At 46.8% G+C, this 14,418-nt stretch overlaps 1 long non-coding RNA gene across 1 annotated transcript in view; it reads left to right on the forward strand.

Annotated features, from left to right (window-relative positions):
* Positions 1–242: 242 nt before the first annotated feature.
* LOC141264485 (uncharacterized) overlaps positions 243–14,418 on the forward strand; it is a 51,067-nt gene continuing 36,891 nt past the window's right edge. The window contains exon 1 of the long non-coding RNA XR_012319965.1: positions 243–325. This is a non-coding gene — a long non-coding RNA (uncharacterized lncRNA). The remainder of the gene's footprint in view (positions 326–14,418) is intronic.

Consider the following 14,418-nt stretch of genomic DNA (forward strand, 5'->3'; position numbering starts at 1 on the left):
GTGCTGTCATGGGGGAGGGGAAAACACCAAGGTTACTTACCGGTAGCCGGTTTTTCCTGAGCCCATGACAGCACCCGTAGTTTCCCCCCCTTATTTTTTCTATGTTTCTCACACCCTGGTGTGCACTGTTTGGGGTGGTGTGTATATGTATATTGTGGTGTTGGTATGTGCCTAACCTGTTTAGGAAGGTCCTCTCAATGCTCTGTAAACAACTGAAGCGAGGGAGAGGTACCGCCCTTTTATTTCAGACGGTTTCCTGTCCTTGGTGGGGCAGATCCTCTCTCTCAAGGTGTGCTGTCATGGGCTCAGGAAAAACCGGCTACCGGTAAGTAACCTTGGTGTTTTGTTTTGCTTCAATTTCTTGTACTCAGTACAATTAAAGGTGTGGCCGCCTCCTTGGTCTGTGCCCCTTATATTCAGCTTTCCAGCTGCAGGTGTAAAGCATAGTCAAGCCCAGGTCTAGCCCTGCCCCGTCTATTTTGAGACCTACTTGCACATATCGAGGTGAGATATCAGAGATACCTGATTTGTTGCACCTTCTCATGGTGGGATGGCTTTTACTCTTTTTCATAAAAAAAAATGTTAACTAAGTACCCTATGTTTTTTAAATGTTACTATTTACTTACTGTAAGGTTTATATGCCTTGTTTTTTATACTAGGTTATATTTGTCTGCTAATGGCCACAGTGTGTATGTGCACTTATTACACTTATACAACCAAGTGTGTATGTTTTTTCTAAGCTTGTACAATTCCTCTAACTGTGGTGTAATGTTTTGCTTATGATTCAGTTGTTATTGTAGTGTAGACATTTAAAGGAAATCTGCTAGTAGATTTTAGCATGCCAAATCACACTCACCATACTTTATAAATCACTTTCCAAACATATATCGATTAGTGCCCCATAGCCCTACATACCTTAAAAAAAGTATTTTGTATAACTTTAGGATTGCATGATAATCTGCTCACAACAGTCCGCTAGTAATATCCAGACCATGCCAGCTGCCTGTGGAATCCGCACAACGCAAGTCTCTCTTTTTTTGATTGACATGAATGACTTCCCCTATATCAAAATCTCCTGCCTGTGCTATTCAGCATGGAACTTGCGCACGTGCAGTTTAGTTTGCCTTGTATTGGCCAGAGAAATCAAATTTTTATTCTGCACATGCGGCAGCCCTGATACCAGTTGCAGGCTTCATCATTCATCACTGCAGCATGTATGCCTTTCAAGGAGTGCCCTTTCTTTTGAATAGATATTTCAGCAATATTTAGGAGCTTACATTCTCTTTAAAGGGGTTCCTACATAGGAAAAAAACTGAAGGATCCCTGGGACTTCTACCATTTAGTATATGAAATAAGGCATGGCACTTCTGGACTCTAGGTGCACAAGTAGGATCCCAATCCGTTGTTCAACTCAAAAGACACTTGGCACTCATATATACGTTCAAAGTGATTTTTTTATTATCAGATATGGAAAATCCAGAAATAATAAAAGACGTTTTGGTCAATACAATACCTTCATCAGTTCTCTGGAGGGTGAAAAACTGCCTGAAGTAGCGCTGCTTATACATCTGCAGTGTCCACTGCTTATGTAACACAGGTGCCGGAATGCAACGCACAGAGACCACGAGGCGGGAACAGTCAGGGGTTGATATAACCACTTTACATGAATAACAATTATTTTGAAAGGGGGATTAGTAACAAGGGTAATAAACAGTAACTTGAATTAACAAAAGCAATCTTTCAACAAGTAACAAAGTTCTTTTCTGTAATGTGATGCACCCAGTCGTGGGAGTTACCACGTGAATTCTCTGTCTCTCTATATGGCCCTAGCGGGGGTCACCGGTTCTTCCCGCTAGGCCGCAAGTCTCTTCTGGATATAGTCAATCAGATCCCTTTTAGCCTCCCACGCACCAACCGGTCCCCTCCCAACCTGAAGTCCGAATCCCAACTGTCCCCGGTACCGTAGGTGAAAGCTGGAAGTGACGGCCCTGCTCACTCGCGCTGTTCCTTTTGCTGGCGCACCTCTCCTGTCGCGGTCTTCTCTCTGCTCTTCTCGGCTTGGGGCAAGGGGGTCCAGGCATCGGCTCTTGACAGGCGACGTCTTGTCCTGGGAACGTAATCAGTGCAGAGCACGGGTCCTGGCTCTGGCCAACATGCGCAGAACTCGGGGCACTTCTTTGGGGGGTACGGACCTTATCAGGCCACATCCGGCACTTAGGCGACACAAGCCTCCTGCTGAGGCCTGTTGAGCTGGGCTCCGTGGTACCTCTGGAGCACGTCTCCTCTGCTCTGCAGCTTGGCACCAAATCTCTGTGGTTTGGTGCACTGTGCTTTTATATCCAGGAAATCCTTCCTGGAGGTCACCTGATCAGGTTTGGCATCTGAATTTACTCCCCCTTCAAATCTTCTAGCTCAACTTGGTTCCGCTTGATTTCGTCTAGCCAGCAGATGGCAATCTCTCCTCACCACTGGCACATCCTGCAAGAGTTCTCCTGATGTTTCATTGCTTTCTACTACATTTAGACAGGACGCACGTCCAGTCTAAGCAGTGGACACTGCAGATGTATACTCAGCGCTATTTCAGGCAGTTCTTCATCATCCAGAGGAATGATGAAGGACAGGTCTTGTATTGACCAAAACGTCTCTTATTATTTCTGGATTTTCCATATCTGATAATAAAAAATCACTTTGAACGTATGTATGAGTGTCAAGTGTCTCTTATCAGTTCCACCATTTAGGTCCCACAGTTACTAGAATGGGAATCCCATGTCCTCTAACTAAATGAACGACCATGGTTCCTCAGTAGTGTTGAGCGAGCACTAAAATGCTCGGGTGTTCGAAGCTCGGGCCGAGCTCACAGTGATACTCGGGTGCTCGACCCGAGCAACGAGCCCAATGTTAGTCTATGGGAGACCCGAGCATTTTTGCGGCGGCACCCCCAGCAGTCTGTAGAAAGCCTAAAAAGTGCCCAAAATGATAGTGACAGTGTTCAAATGACATGGGGACAGCATGGGGATTGCCCCAGGAAGCATTTCTGCCCCCCAGGTCAACAACGTGGTCAGAGGTATTAAGCCACTTTTACGGGCTCACAATAAAACGTTCAAAAACGAAACTGAAACGGTTTTCCTGTGAAATATGTTAAGGAAGTTCCTTTCCAGGGTAAAGACTTGTGTATAAGGTAAAATAAATAACCAAAATCAAAAATAGCCCAAGTTGTGGAGGAGTATGTTCACAAGTAGCATTTTTTATGCATTTTTGCACTTTTTGTATTGCTTTCAACCGTGACAAATGCATTCACCGGGAAATGTCATTTTAACATTTTACAATCTTATCTGGCCATGTGCTGTGTGACACATGCATACAGTGCTGAAAAGACATGGGAACAGCATGGGGAAGACCCCTGGAAGCATCTCTGACACCCAGGTCACTGCCTAAAAGTGTGCCCATCAGAAGTGATCCTTGCCGCATCAGAAGATGCAGACTTGCAACTATCCCCGTGCAAGTCCTTGTCCCAGGGCAGTGTTCAATTGTACCTCCCCCCATTCCTTTCAATGCAAGCGCAAGTATGCAGCCTGCCACCCACCCACCCCCAGGCTGCAATACCATACTGCTAGCTTGCACTTGAAATGGGGCCTTTTAGTTTGGAGGAGGTCGAAGCTGGCCACTACCTCATGGCTGCTTTGGCAGTGAGGTATCCATACTCAGTCCCCAGCCGCCCGGCGGCCGGGTGTCCACGCTCGTTCCCCAGCCGCCAGGGGGCGGCCGGGTGTCCATACTCGGTCCCCAGCCGTCCCTATTTCTCCTGTCAACTTCCCCCACACTTTTCTTAGCCTGGCCTGCTTTAGGGCAGCATTGGATGAGCCCACCAGAGAACCTGACTCCTCCGGTGGGCCCTGGCTTCTCCATCAGGGGAGTTGAGAGTGCCAAGGTGAGGAGCATGATGATGATGATAGAAGTTAGCATCTGCTTTGTTTTCTTGGGATGCAAGCGTAAGTGTGCAACCTGCCACCCACCCACCCCCAGGCTGCAATACCAAACTGCTAGCTTGCTTGCACTTGAAATTGGGCCTTTTAGGCATGTGGAGGCAGACGCCGGCCACCATGTCATGGTTGCGTCGGCGGCCTGGTATCCATACTCAGTTCCCAGCCGCCCGGCGGCCGGGTGTCCACGCTCGGTCCCCAGCCGCCAGGGGGCGGCCGGGTGTCCATACTCGTTCCCCAGCCAGCCCAACCCGGGTGTGCACACACTGTCCTCAGTCGCCTGGGGGCGGCCGGGTGTCCATAAACGGTCCCCAGCCACCCCTATTTCTCCTGTCAACTTCTCCCACACTTTTCTTAGCCTGGCCTGCTTTAGGGCAGCATTGGACGAGCCCACCAGAGAACCAGACTCCTCCGGTGGACCCTGGCATCTCCATCAGGGGAGTTGAGAGTGTCAAGGTGAGAAGCATGATGATGATGATAGAAGTTAGCATCTGCTTTGTTTTCTTGGAATGCAAGCGCATGTATGTAGTAGCGGCTAGGCCTGAGGTGGTCAGCGTTTTGGCGCATATCCTACCTCCTCCGAGGATTGCTGGATGTTTTCCTGCTACTATCCCAGTTCTATGACTCCCGTTAAAACAAAGCTTCAGGTGATGAATGATGGATGCGGTGGTGGCAAAGGAGAAAGAGCAGGAGGAACAGGGACCATTCACATCAATATCAGGCCAGTCAACCACACATGTCTTGTAGGATATGTTTCTGTACCAAAAGGAGCGGTTCGGCTACACAGTTATAAGGCATACAGTGAGTGCAATGCCTACCAAAAATTTTGAGGCACTCCAATGCCCCTTGGAAGTGACATGGAGGCCAGAGGGCCTTAACTAAACCGTTTTTTCCATTTATAGCAACTGGGTCTCCTGTGCACTGTTGGCCTAAGCAGTGAATGGAAGGCTTTCCAAAAATTATGAGGAACTGCAATGCCCCTTGAAAAAGACGTGGATTACAGCATACTAAAAACCTTCTACCCATTATTGGGGAGTGGGTCTCCCTTAGTGTTCGCCTATACATTGAAAAGCAAAAACTAACTAAAATTAGGAGGAAATGCAATGCCCGTTGGAAGAGTCGTGGAGGTTAGAGTTAATTAAAAACAACATTTCAATGCCCCTTGGAAGAGCTGTGGGGTTCAGAGTGGTTTAACAAGACTGTTTTAATGCCCCTTGGAAAAGTGGTGGAGATTGCAGTAGCTTAACAAGACGGTTTTAATGCCCCTTGGAAGAGACGTGGAGGTCGCAGTGGAATAAAAAGACAATATCAATGCCCCTTGGAAAAGTGGTGGAGGTCGCAGTAGCTTAACAAGATGGTTTTAATGCCCCTTGGAAGAGACGTGGAGTTCAGAGTAGCTTAACAAGATGGTTTTCATGCCCCTTACAAGAGCCATGCAGTACAGCATATTAAAAACATTATTCCCATTATTTGAGAGTTGGTCTCCCATAGTCTTTGCCTATGCCTTCCAAGCAAAAGCTGCCAAAAATTAGAAAGGAGGAACTTGCAATGCTGGCAAACAAGAGCCATGCAGTACAGCATATTAAAAACATTATTCCCATTATTGGGGAGTGGGTCTCCCATAGTTTTTGCCTATGCCTTCCAAGCAAAAGCTGCCAAAAATTAGGACGGAGGAACTTGCAATACTGGCAACACGGACCATGGTCATCCTGGTGGTATAGTGGTGGTGGAGGTTGAGGATAAGAAGAAGAGCAAAATACAGCCGAAATGAGGAAGCGTATACCCATGTCTGGGTGTGAAGCAGTGCATGGGAATACACCTCCCGAAACAACACAGTGGATTTGACTTTATGTTACTCTGCTGTCATTTGGTGGTGATGAGAAGTCTGGCCCAATCCAGCCCTTGTTCATTTTGATAAGGGTCAGCTTGTCCACATTGTCAGTTGACAGGCGAATGCGCTTATCAGTTATAATTCCCCCAGTGGCACTAAAAACATGCTCCGATAACACGCTAGCGGCAGGGCAGGCCAGGACCTCCAAGGCGTACAGAGCGAGTTCATTCCAAGTGTTCAGCTTGGATACCCAATAATTAAAAGGCACAGAGGAATCACGGAGGACGCTGGTACGGTCGGCAAGGTACTCCCTCACCATCTATTGAAACTTTCCACTCCTTGTGAGAGTACCCCGCGCCTTAGGGCCTGTAAGCTGGGCGGGTCTCAGAAAACTGTCCCAGAATGTTGACAGTGTTCCCCTGCCTCTGCTGGATTGGAGTTGCGTCTCTCTCACCTGTACTCCTTGGTTGGTCAACGAACTGTGACCTCTGCCGCTAGCGTGTTCAGATGGGAATTTTTTTAACAGTTCTGCAGCAAGGGCCTTCTGGTACTGCCACATTTTTGTAGACCTCTTCACCTCAGGAATAAGAGAGTGAAAGTTCTCCTTGTAGCGGGGGTCTAAAAGTGTCACCAACCAGTAATGACTGTCACCCAACAATTTGACTACGCGAGGGTCACGGTTAAGGCAGCGTAACATAAAGTCTGCCATGCGTGCCAGACTGGTAACGGGCAAGACTTCCGAGTCCTCACCAAGATGACGACTGACCATGCTCTCCTCCTCCTCTCCCTCATTGTCCCCCAATGCACGTTGGGATGAGATGAGGCTGGGCTGTGTGTAATCGCCCTTTACGGCTTCTTGATCCATCTCATCATACTCTGGCTGCAATGCCTCCTCTTTAATTCTCTGCAGAGAGCGTTGCAAAATACAGACAAGTGGGATGCTGACGCTAATGATGGCGTCATCGCCACTCACCATCTTTGTGGACTCCTCAAAGTTTGTCAGGATGGTACATATGTCAGTCATCCAGGTCCACTCCTGAGGTCTTATGTGTGGAGTCTGACCTGAATATCGACGGCCTTGTTGCAGCTGGTACTCCACAACTGCTCTCTTCTGCTCACAAGTCCTTTGCAACATGTGGAGGGTAGAGTTTCAACGTGTGGGGACATCACACACCAGTCGGTGTGCCGGAAGCTGCAAATGCTGCTGCAACACAGCCAGGGCGGCGGAAGCTGTAGCCGACTTCCGAAAATGAGCTTACAGGTGGCGTACTTTGATGAGCAGATCTGGCAACTCGAGGTACGATTTAAGAAACCGCTGAACCACGAGGTTAAGCACATGAGCCAGGCATGGTACGTGTGTGATCTCGCCTCGCCTCAGAGCCGCCACCAGGTTACGTCCATTGTCACACACGACCATGCCTGGATATAGGTTCAGCGGTCTCAGCCACAGATCTGCCTGCTCTTTTACAGCTGTCCACAACTCACAATCAGTGTGAGGTTTATCACATACGCTTATGAGTTTCTGCACAGCCTGTTGCTGCTTGGCTGAGGCAGTACTGCAGTGCTTCCAGCTTGTAACTGATGTGGTGATATCTGAGATGGAGGCTGAACATGAGGAGGAGGAGGATGATGAACAGGAGCTGTACACTGTGGGGGCAACTCTGACTGACATAGGGCCCGCAATCCTCGGTGTGGGGAGGATGTGTTCCGTCCCAAGGTCCGATTGGGTCCCGACTTCCACTATGTTTACCCAGTGTGCCGTCAGGGAGATGTACCGTCCCTGGTCACAAGCACTTGTCCACGTGTCCGTTGTCAGGTGGACTCTCCCAGTAACTGTGTTGTTGAGGGCATGGCAGATGCTTTGGGACACGTGCTTGTGTAGTGCGGGGATGGCACACCGGGCAAAATAGTGTCGGCTGGGGACCGAGTACCGAGGGACGGCCACCGCCATAAGGTTGTGGAAGGATTCCGTCTCCACCAGCCTAAAAGGCAGCATTTCCAACGCAAGCAGTCGTGAAATGTGCGAATTTAGGACTGTGGCCTGTGGGGCGTTGGCTGCGAATTTGCGCTTTCGTTCAAAGCTCTGGGATATGGACAATTGAACGCTGCGGTGGGACGTGGACGTTGATGCTGTTTCATGAGAAACTGCCATAACAAGTGAAGATTGAGAGGAGGGGGCATCTTTGCATGCAGTATGGACAGGGGATTGCCTTGCACGCACAACAGGGGGTTCTATTACACGCACAACAGCGGAAGAAGCAGTGGTGACACCCGCTGACACTGGTTGTGGACCCTGGGGTTCGCCCCACAAAGTCTGGTGCTTTGCTGACATGTACCTGATCATGCTGGTGGTGGTCAGGCTGGTAGTTTTGTCACCCCTGCTGATGCTGGCATGGCAGGTGGTACAAATGGCCTTTTTGGGGTTATCAGCAGAGTCTTTAAAAAAATTCCAGACTCTGGAAGACCTACCGGTTGTACTGGCAACGTCCCTCGTGTTGGTGTTACAGGGAACTGTTGCCCGCCTTCTGTGTGCGGCCACCACACTGTTTCTTCCTGCCTGTTGGGGTACTCTGCCTCCCTCCCCCTGTGTGCTGGTGGCCTCGCTCTGCACGTCCTCCTGCCACGTTGAGTCAGTTACTAGATCATCCACCACCTCCTCCTCTTCCACTTGTGCACCACGATCCTCCTCCTCCTCACTTCGTGGCAATTGTGTCTCGTCATCGTTCACCTCTTGTGACAAATTGCCAGCGTCGACTTCCTTTGGCCGTGGCTGTTCAAATATTTGGGCATTGCTACATGGGATCTCCTCTTCCACCACTTCAAGCGGAGCAGGCGAGGGGCCCAAATATGGAAATGGACCAGTGAACAGCTCTTCAGAGTGTCCAACTGTGGGATCAGTTGCTGTCTGACAACACTCAGCACGGTGGGAGGAAGGAGCATCAGGGTGAGGTGGAGTATGCGGTCGAGACTCACGGCTACTAAAACTTGACTGTGTGGAAGACAGACCGGAGGTGGTGGTGCCCAGGTAACTAGAAGTATTATCTGCTATCCAATTAATAACCTGTTCACACTGATCAGTTCGCAATACTGGTGTTGTAGTGTGTTTCCTTAGTAATTCAGTCAAGAAGTGGGAGCGAGAAGATGTGGCTGTTGGTTGTGGCACATTTTCACCTTGGCCACGGCCTCGTCCTCTACACGCACCATCACCAGAACGTTCAGTTCCACGTCCCTTGCCACGCGCCTTGCCCATTGTAAATGAAGTAAAATAGCTTACGCTATTAGAACCGTGGAAGAGGAAAACCACAGTTCTATTTCTCTGGCCTACACCAGACTCTTTTAAACAGATATATTTGTGTCTGAACAGTCAGGGAGACACTATTACTGTTTTTTTTTTTACGGCAAAAAATGCCAAAAGCAGGATAATACAGAGATTCGACCCGTGGAACTGCAAAACCACAGTTCTATTTCTCTGGCCTACACGAGACTCTTTTAAACGGATATATTGGTGTCTGAACAGTCACAGACACACTCAATTTTTTTTTTTTTTGGGGGGGGGGGGATACCAAAAGGTTAATAAGACGCGTATTTGTACAGTCTGACTGAGGAAAAAAAGAAATACAGGATTTAGATGAGGAAAAAAAAAGGATTTTTCCTGGCCCCTGAGACCATGGGATAAGTCTAGCAATTTGACCAAAAGGAGCACACAGGACTGTAATGCAGCGTTTGCCGGTATAACCACTGCGTCTCCTATACAGCCTGCCTGCCTGATATCTGGGATGGTTATTAATCCTGAGAAGGACTGTTTGTTTGATTTGGCAGGCTTTAGAGACCCTACACTACCTATTTCGCACTATATATCTCTCCCTAGCTCGACAGCACTCTCCCTACACTGTCTGATCCGGGCGACTGTGTCTAAGATGGCGGCGCCCGGCTTTAAATACTCGAGGTGATGCTGTGCGGCCAGCCAATCACTGTAATGCCCACAAACAACATGGCTGCGGCATTACAGTGACTGGCTGGCAATCCCTGCATGTTCATTGGCTCTGTAAAGAGCGCCAAACGTGCAGGGCGGAGACCCGAGCTCCCGCCCGAGTAACCCGGAAATGCTCAGTGCTCGCCGAACATCTCGAGTAGTGAGATGCTCGGGTGAGTACCGAGCAGTGTCGAGCATGCTCGCTCAAAACTATTCCTCAGTGAACAACCATGGTTCCCTCAATGAAAGACCATGGTTCCTTAATGATCGGCCATGGGGGGTGTTAACTGTCAGTCTCATTTCAAAATCAAGAACTGAATGAAACAGCCAAAAAGTGTTTTTAATGGGAAAACAACTTTTTAAAAAATAGGTAATTGATAGATAGTTGAGGCCCAAAAGTTGGTTGTATTGAATTTGAAGAAGCCAAGTAGCTACCTAGATAAGAAAAATCGAATTGCGCATGGAGTAGAAAAATTTGTTTTGGAGGTGACATAACTTTCCAAGGGCTATGTTTTAGGAAGGGTTTCTGTTGTGTGAGAATAATTCTGAATTTGGAAAAGATGACATATTCATATGAGTAAAGACTTTGTACCTTATTATTCTGAATATTTAATGCAAATATTTATATGTTCTATAAAGAAGGAAAAATGAGGTGGGTGGATCCTATTATGTAATGTAAGGTTAGGTTATCTGAACAGTAAGCGTACACATACTGTATTTGTACAACACGCTTGGTATCTGCTGATCTGGCAGGGCTTACGCTAACACTAATAAACACATCATTATCTGCTGCTGTGCCTGAAGCTCTGGGACCCAGATCTCTAGATTACTAACACAAAGATCTTTATGTACTGCGCAGCTGCTATTTGACAGCCTCAATATTTGGAATTAAACTTTTTTTTTGTCCAAAATAGAATCAGATGTTTGGCACTCAGTAGTCATTATTCCATCCAACAGGCTCCTGGAAATAGCAGCCAATTTCTAAGGATGAAACAGAAGCCGACTGTAAACAGATCACGCAGATCACATCCTAGATGGGAGAGTACAAGTCAGAATATATTGGGAAAATGTGACATGGTGAAAATATGTACGAATAATGCATTTCGTGCAAGATATCTCTAACTTCTTCTACTCCGGTCATAGCGGTCAATCCATGGTGATGATATCGCCTCATCAGTGAGCCAGGGGTAGACATACCATTGTTGAAACCAATGCTTCCGCACAGGGATCCAAATGCTAATGGGGCCCATTTCTACCTTCAGAGCTGGTGGAATTGTGCATTATGATGAGTTATTGGACTGCAAAGGGCCCATATACTGTAATTATTTACAGTAAGGCCTCTCCTCTTGACTTGAAGACCTGAACATCGCTGATGCAAAAGTTCACGCCATACTTGAGATGACCATCGGGCATACTAAAGGCTTGGATTCAAATTTAGAACAAAATGTTCCCTTTTTTTGCTATGCCTATTTGAAAAGCTACGTCCATTTGAACATCCCACCCATTTTGCTAGCCACACCCATTTTCAAGCACATTTTCCTCAACCATAAAATACTTGTAACGGCAACTAAAAGTCAAGTACATGTTGTTCTAGTCAAACTTCCCGTCATTTCTAAGTATGGTGAATAGTATAAAATGGTTTTCTGCAAGTTTTGAAAATTAGTACTAAAGGAATCCTGCTCAGATTGGAAAGATGACCACATGCTAATCTGTCACTTCAGCTGTCTGCAAGACCAAATCTTTGGCCTCAGCAGCCACAGGCCAAATATGTACGAAATACCACCACACTATGACCAGACCACATAGTACAAACACATAGTAACCGCAAAAATCCCACATGCAAGGGAGAAATACGGTCACACCATGACCAGACCACATATTACCACCACATAGTGACTGAATGATACCACATACAAGGGACAAATACTGCCACGCCATGACCAAACCACCACATTATGACTGAATAATTCTACATACAAGGGACAACTACCACTACACAATGATCAGACCATATATTACCACCACACATTGACCGAATATTAAAACACTGATCGTTAATAAAAAGCACAATAATAACACTAATAGCATCACCAGTACCATTATACACAGGAGTTCTGTATATAGTATATAGTGTAAATGTACAGGTAATTGTCTTCCCTGTCCCTAACTCTAGTGGCACCCTAGCTATCCCTGTTCCTCTGATTACTTCTAATGGTGAAGAGGCCGGGGCCACGTACCTTGCTGAGCTCCTGAGTCAGCCCTTATCTTTCCCCTCCCCCAATCGGGAAAGTGGGGAGTAGTAGTGTATAAGAACACACAAACCAGACTAACAAGGGAAGATGTACAAGGATAAATAAATTACCAATCATAAAACTGTGCACTCACAAACAACAGGGTGGAATGCCAGGGAGTGAAGGAAGGAAAAAAACAAAACAGAAGAGGAAGAGGATTTGCACACAGCCAAATCACCAAGCAACAGTCCTTAGATAAACACTTCAATCACCTCCTCAAACAACCAACTCCTCCAGCTCCAGAACCAGGCAGCATTAAACTAACACTGGCATCCTTGATAGGAGAGGGGAGTGGCCAACACTGAACAGGTGAGACCATCAAAGCTGGAAAGCTCTAGAACAGTGGTTCTGAACTCCAGTCCTCAAGACCCACCAACATATCATGTTTTCAGGATTTCCTTATTATTGCACAGGTAATAATTCCATCACCTGTGCAATACTAAGGAAATCCTGAAAACATGATCTGCATACTCCCGGCCACATTTCGACTAGACTGTTTCCAGTCTTGCTCAATAAACTTCCATTGAGTGAGGCTACATCCATCTAGTAAGCACGTGACTGCATGAATGCAAATCACATACTTGCGGTAACGTGGCTGCTGCTACCGGCACTAGAGAATCTTCACAGTGTTCAGTGAGCACATAGAGTGACTGCAGACTTGTAGCTTAAAAGCGGAAAACCCCTTTAATAATGTTCCCCATCCTGGGCGCTTCCTGTAAAAATATCTCTCATCCTGGCCCCCTTTATTTAATATTGTCCCCCATTCTGGTCCCTTACTGTAATAATGTCCCCCCATACTCTGCTGTTTCCTGTAATAATGTCCCTCATCCTAAGCCCTTCTTGTAATGTCCCACATCCTGGACCCTTTATGAAATAATGTTCCCCATCCTGACCCCTATGTCCCACATCCTGCTGCTATTCTGGAACATAGAAAAAAAAAAAGGCAATAACGCCATATGCCACCAATGACGGGGGCGCCGAAGTCAGCTTCTGGCCTCTGATAGGCCTGCGACATTTGAACTATTTCGAAAAAGGAAGCCAGTGGCTTTGTGCACCATAATACATTTGAACTGAATTTGCATCCGAGGACACATATTTAATTTAAACCTGCTCTGTTACTGGTGGGCCCCCAGTCTTCAGTATTGGATTAGGGTGCTGCTTAATGCCGGTTAGGTAAACTAGCTGTAATTTTAACAACTGGTCCCGGCTAAGAATTGGCTGAATCCCACCCCTAGTCATACATTGTACAAACAGCAGGACTTACAGTATGTGATAGAGCGAATGTGAGAATTGCGGACCTCCTACACAGCAAAAGGAAAGTTTTTTTTGCATGTGGTAACAGAAGTGCAATAAACAGAAATGCCTTAAACCTGAGACCCAGAGGAAAAATTGCAACATTAAGAATATCAATTAGGCAAATAAAGCTAAAGAAATGCAAATTTCTCTAATTGCCAGGAAATGCCGAGCTTCTTTCAGATGAGGAAGACCCTCTATGGACCTAGTTCAAATGGTCCCACCCCTAACCCATCTCAAGATGGAATTTTCCTGAAAGATAAAACTGCCATCTTACAATGCTGGAAGGAATATTATGAATCTACAGTGTCAGATGCTTCCATTGAGGCTATTCCTCAACATCCATTTCTATGAGCAATGGCTGACATACGTACGTATAATTGGAGGCTGGAGAGTCATCAAAAAAAGGATAACCAGATTTGTGGCTCTGATGGTATCCTTGCAGAGATATTCAAGGTTGGTGGAAGATCACATGCATGCAAGCTTCAAGAAATTATCGAGACTTTGATAAAATAAATGCCTATTTTATCACCATCTTTAAGAAGTGAGACAAATTGGACGGTGGAAACTACCAGGTCACTGACTGCTCTCCATTGTTGTGTGAACCCTTAACCATGTCCTTCTAAATAATCCGCATTCACAAGAAAATCCTTCCTGAGTCTCAGCGTTGCTTCAGACGACCACATGATACCACTGACATGACATTCGTAGCTTATCAAATCCAAGAGAAAAGCGATGAGCAGCATCAATGTCTGAAAAGGAGCTTCATTGACCTAACCAAGGCCTAACCATTGACCTCCCAGTTGGGAGACCTTTTAGAAAATCCTCTTCAAACCACGAATCTCTAACAAATTTATTAGTACTGACTAGCCCAGGGGGGTATAGGGGACTCGGTACCCGGGCCTTTTACCTTGTTTAGGAGGTCACGGCAGTCGGCTCCCGAGCCCGTACTCTGGGTCTCTCTTTAAAAAGGGGTTTTAGTGTACAGTTTGTCTCGTGACGCCACCTGTGGTTTCCGGTAATGGTTACCGGCGCTGCTGCAGACCTCCG

This window comes from Phyllobates terribilis, unplaced genomic scaffold, assembly GCF_046119375.1.
Source record: "Phyllobates terribilis strain yellow unplaced genomic scaffold, ASM4611937v1 Scaffold_4__5_contigs__length_816908805, whole genome shotgun sequence".
Taxonomy (NCBI): domain Eukaryota; kingdom Metazoa; phylum Chordata; class Amphibia; order Anura; family Dendrobatidae; genus Phyllobates; species Phyllobates terribilis.